Genomic DNA, 6,000 nt, shown 5'->3' with positions numbered 1-6,000 from the left:
AAGTAATCTCTGCACCCAATATGGGGCTTGAACTTACAATCCTGAGATCAAGAGTCGCACACTCTTACTGACTGAGCCAGTGAGCCAGTCAGGCGCCCCAGATGGACCTTTTCATTCTGAAAGGGAGAAACAGGAGAGAAGAAAGGAATGATGGGTCCCAAATAAGTCCCAAACGTGATGAGGCAAATTCCATTAGACTTTAAAGCTTGAGAATAATCCTCTTTCTTCTGGACCCACTGGGGTGGCAACATCACCCCCACAGCCCAACAGGGTGATGCCTAATGCCAGACTCTTTGCCAGGACCCTATCCCTATGATGGCTCCGGGTGGCCCCATTGTTTAAAACCTAGCTGGAAGAAGCCATGACCCCCAAGCCCTTGTACTCAGGGCTTCAGTTGGAAATGATAGCCTTAATGATCACTGAATGACCTTCTGGGTCATTCTTCCGTTGTCTTGAAGAGTGGCACTTAGCTTCTGTTGAGGTGGCTGACCTAGACTAATCTTATCATAAAGTCACCTGGCCACACCCTTAATGTTTTCACTTTTTTGCAATATGGGTAAGCTGAGAATTTTCCAAATCTTAAATTATGCTTCCTTTTTGCTTAACAGTTCCATCCTTAAGTCGTTTTTCTCTTCCTAAATTTTACTATAAGCAGTCAGAAGGAGCCAAGCTGCACCTTCAACGCTTTGCTTAGAGATCGCCTCGGCCAAATAACCAATTTCATTGTTCACAAGTTCTACCTTCCACGAGACATTAGTATCTGAACACATTGAGTCAGGTTCTTTGCCACGTTATAATGAGGATCCCTTTTGTACAGTTTCCAAAACCACGTTCCTCATTTCTCTTATCAGAATGGCCTTTACCGTTTATATTTTTACCAACATTCTGTTCAAAATTACTTAGTCATTATTCTCTGGCATGACTGAGGCTTTGTCTGGCTGTCCTTATTTCTTTCTGAGCCCTCATGAGAATCTCCTTTCAAGGTCCATTCATAGCACTGTAGGTGTTTTCCTAGCTGACGTTTCTAAACTCTTCTGGCCTTTATCCATTACCCAGTTTCAAAGCCACTTCTTCACTTTTAGGTATTTGTTACAGAAGCACCCCACTTCTCGGTGCCAATTTCTGTTTTAATCAGTTCAGAAAATACCATAAATTGGGTGGCTTATAAAAAACAGAAATTTCTTTCTCACGGTTCTGGAGGCTGGGAAATCCAAGATCAAGGTGCTGGCAGATTCAGTGTCTGTGAAAGCCTACTTCCTGGTTCTTGGCCATCTTTTTGCTGTGTCTTCACATGGCGGAAAGGAGGAGGGAGCCCCCAGGCTTCTTTCATAAGGGCACTAATCCCACCCAGGAAGGCTCGGCCCTCATGACCTAACCACCTCAGACGCTCCACCTCTGAATACCATCACCTTGGAGGTTAGCATTTCAACATAGGAATTTTGCGGGGGACACAGACATTTAGACTATGGCAGGCCCCCACAGGGCTTAACTTTTTGTAAATGAGCTCGTCTGAGGAGTTGCAGCGTCTCATCTGAAGGATGCCTGTCTGATGTTTTGGGGCTGGGCTTCCCTGCCCACACTGCGAATTTACAAAACACCAAGGAGCAGAGGCTTTAACAACAACAGACCTTGTATGCGTAATGTCCAGATGACCAGATCCAACAGTGGCCTTGACACACCCATCTCCTTGACCCTGGGAATAGTACCTAAACATGTATAAGACCAGTCAATGGTGCAGAACAGTGCAACATGCATGTAAAAGGGCTGGAGGAGAATGCCGCCTGGGGTTGTGAGCTCCCCAGGTGAGGGCAAGGTCTCCTTCATCTTGATAACTTCTCTAGGTCCAAAGCAGGATATAGCCAACGGGAAGTTCTCAGGGAAGGGTTAGTGCATGGAGGGAGGATGAATGGATGGAATGGTTCTACAAACAGTGGGATCATGGTAGGCTCTGGAAAGGGCCTATAGGAATGGCCAGGATGGGAACTTTTAAGGCCCGAATCTGGAGATAGGTTGCCCTCTGCTGGCTGCTAGGGGTGGGTGCTGGCACCCCAGAACAAAGCCATCTGCCTAGCTAGCCTCTCCTACACTAGCTGTCAAACTGGGGACAGTCGGTATTCCAGAGCAGGCCCGTCCGTGGTGGGGAGGAGGCTGGACGCACCTCCTGGGAGTGAAACCTGAGTAAAGGCAGAGGCCTGTAAGCAGAGGTGGCTGGCGTCGAAGCACCTTCTGGACAGCGTAGGATGGGGTGGCGCGGGAGAGCTCCGAGAGAAGGAAAGGGTCACCCAGAGGCGACGGTGCCTTGGGAAAAGGAGAGTCCACCAGCAGGGAGTGGGCCCTCTACCCTCGGGCGCAGCGCTGGCGCTGTGCCCGGAGACAGCAGGTGGCGCTGTGGGGTCGGGGCAATAGGCCTGCATTCCGCTTCCGCTTGTCCCACACCCCTTCCCCTTTGGCCCTGGGGACCTTAATTTCTGCCGCGAGAGGGCGCTCGCCTCCAAACCCCAGATAATAGTCTCCGTCGGAGGATTTGCAAGCTACGGGGGCACTGCGGTATATCCAACTGTGGAATTGACCCAAGGGCAGAGGGGGAGCAAGGATATTTGTGCCTACTCAGGTATTTCTTTTCTCATATCTGTGATCTCTGAGCTATGCGTCCAGGGCGCCTTCAAGAGACCGATTTTGGTGGGAACAATGTCCTGGTTGGGGGTGTGGCCCCGATGTGGGCTCTTAGGGTGTGATGGGAAAGAGCTGCCTGTCTTGATGGGAGGCCAGCCCAGCCCCCTGAGGCCTGCCTCCAGGAAGTGCCCTTGCAATCTGTTTGGGTCACCTGAGGGCCTGAGGATGCAGAAAGACCTGAAGGAGCCATGGGACAAGGGTGCAGGGAAGGGGGGGGGGGGGGTGGTTAGAGCTGCTGGTGGGTTTTGGGAGTAATCCCTGAATCAAGGGCACAGAAATCCTCTAGAAGAGGGCAGAATCCCAGTGAGGCCATGTCTTCCAGAACTAGATCAAGAAAGGGAGGTGGTCAAGATCAAAAGAGAACCCTCAGATCATCTAGCGGATGATTCTCACTCCTCCGGTTGCTCTCCCCTCCCCTAACCCCCTGGCCATGCTTCCCCCCTTCCCCACAAACAAGAGAATCATTGGGGGAGGCTTTTAAAATGGATTCCCAGCCCCACCCTAGAGATTCTGATTCAGCTGGCCTGGGTGGGGCCTGAGAATCTGTATTTGGAATCTGTATTTGGTTAACCTCTCAGGTGAGGCCCCTGCCCCACCTGACAGCTGAAGCTGCCTCTGAATAGTTGTCATGATTGGAGAGGACTTCCCAAAGCTGCCTATTTCTGTCCCCCAGAGTCATCTAGAGCAGATCTAACTCCTCTCCAGTGTGACCGTGCTTCAGAGATTTCAAAACAGTGGCCCCACCTGCCTGAGTCTGTGCATCTCTGGGACAAAAATGCTCTGGCCTTTCTGAGGTTCCTGATCGAGGTACAAGGGAGCCCCAGTGAGGCTATCTCAGCAGTTGAGAAAGGAAAACCTGGAGGCACCTGGGTGGCTCAGTTGGTTAGGCCACCAACTTTGGCTCAGGTCATGATCTCACTGTTTGTGAGTTCAAGCCCCACATCGGGCTCTGTGCTGACAGCTCAGAGCCTGGAGCCTGCTTCAGATTCTGTGTCTCTCCCTCTCTCTGCCCCTCCCCTGCTCCCATTCTGTCTCTCTCTCTCAAAAATAAATAAACATTAAAAAAAATTTAAAAAAGAAAGAAAGAAAGAAAAACCCAGCCAGGGGTTGGGGGCTGTCCAGGGGCCAGAGAAGCAGACTGGGGACTTGCTGTAGGTCTGGCGGCCAAAGCCGAAGCAACTCCCTCTGAGAGAGACCCTTACCCTACCCGGGGCCTGGCTCCCTCCAATCTAGACCGCCTCTTTTGGACACTTTAGAGGTATCATTCATTCATCTCGCTCATTTACTATGTGCCATAGCCTATTTGGAGACCTTAAACGTATTAATTCATTTAATCCTCACAATAAGCCTATGAAGTAGGTGCCATCATTATATCCACTTATGAATGATCTAACTGAGGCCAGGAACCAAAGAACAATTGAGGAACTGGGCTCAAGGTCAAATGGCAGAGCAGGATATAGACACAAGCAGCTGGGTCCCATCCCCTGCTCCTCCTTCTTTTAGAAGAAACTGCATGTGCCAGGAGGTATGAGATGTGGTGTTAGAACAGAGTTAGGACCATAGCAATAGCTCACATGTACCGAGCACGTACTATGTGCTGGCAGTGGTCTTAATGTTGTCTTAGTTGATTCCTACGTCAGCACTATGAAGGAGTTATATAATCCCTTTATCATAGAAGAGGAAACTGAGATTCAGTGAATTTTTAAGCGACTTGCACAAAATCACTGGCAAGCGCTGGAGCCAAGATTGGAACCAGCTGTGTCACTTGGAGCCGCCCTCCTCCCCTCTGGGTGTCAGCCTCTCACTCTGTGAAATGAAGATGTTGGCCTGAATTCTAGTGAAGTGCCTCCAGGCTTTAAGGTGCACGCGAATCTCCTGAGGATCTTGTTCAAATGCAGATTATAATTCAGTAGTTTGGGGTGGGGCCTGAGATTCTGTCACAAGCTCCCAGGGGAAGGTGGTGTTGCTGCTGATCCCGGGACCACACTCGAGCTGCCAGGTTCTAGGGGACCCACCCAGCTCTGATGTTCCAAGTTTATGGGCCTAGGAAGACTCGCCCCAAAGGCCATGGAAATTCAGGAAGTAGATTACGATAAATAAAGCCCTTAGTGGGCATTTTTCATGCCCAGACAAGCCCTTGGTGACTTTTCTGAAGCATCTGCCCTGAACCTTTTACAGTTCCACTCTGTTGACCTCAACCTGATTCCTCCAGAGGGTTCAAGGGCTTGGTGCTGGGCCGGGGCGGGGCGTTGATTCTCTCTAATCAAGGAGTGAAGGGAAGTCCCTGGACACCTTGCCTCATGGCCCTGCCTCCTGAGGACACCAACGGGTCCATGGTGGCCACACTGCTCTTGACAGACACTCCCCATCTTCTGGGCCCATGATAGGGTTACACTTATCCTCTTCTGAAGTTAGATGTAGCCGTGTGGCTTGCTCTGGCCCCTAACTCAAGGCGAGAAGTAATTTGTGTCACCCGTGGGCAGAACTCTTTAGGACTCACTGTGGATGCCATTCTTTCTTTCCCTTTTCCCTGTCCCTTTTCCATCTCTTGTATTTATTATGTGCCCTAGCTTATTTGAAGACCTTACATGTATTAATTCACTTAATCCTTACAGTAACCCTGAGACATAGGTGCTAGCATTACGCCCATTTACAAATGATCAAATGTATCAAGATAGAGCCTCTGTCGATCAGGATCTGTGAGTGCCACAGTGAGCAGAGCCTCCCCTGAATTGGGGGAGGCTTTTATTGATTTAATTTTGTTTTATTATTATTATTATTAATGCTTATTTATTTTTGAGACAGAGAGAGAGAGCGTGAGCACGAGTTGGGGAGGGGCAGAGAGACAGGGAGACACAGACTCAGAAGCAGTCTCCAGGCTCTGAGCTGTCAGCACAGAGTCTGACGTGGGGCTCGAACCCATGAACAGCAAGATCATGATCTGAGCTGAAGTTGGACACTCAACCGACTAAGCCACCCAGGCACCCCTATTTTTTTAATTAAAAAAAGGTTTTTTAATGTTTATTTTAGAGAGAGAGACAGACAGAGCATGAGTGGGGGAGGGGCAGGGAGAAAGGGAGACACAGAATCTAAAGCAGGCTCCAGGCTCCAAGCTGTCAGCACAGAGCCCGATGTGGGGGGACTCGAACTCAGGAACCGTGAGATCATGACATGAGCTGAAGTTGGAAGCTGAACTGACTGAGCCACCCAGGAATCCCTAGGGGGAAGCTTTTAAAATAGATTCCCAGCCCCATCCTAGAGATTCTGATTCAGCCGGACTGGGTGGGGCCTGAGAATGTGTGTTTGGAATCTGTACTGGGGATTTGG

This window comes from Prionailurus bengalensis, chromosome E4, assembly GCF_016509475.1.
Source record: "Prionailurus bengalensis isolate Pbe53 chromosome E4, Fcat_Pben_1.1_paternal_pri, whole genome shotgun sequence".
Taxonomy (NCBI): Eukaryota; Metazoa; Chordata; class Mammalia; order Carnivora; family Felidae; genus Prionailurus; species Prionailurus bengalensis.
Note: the sequence above shows the minus strand (reverse complement) of the source record.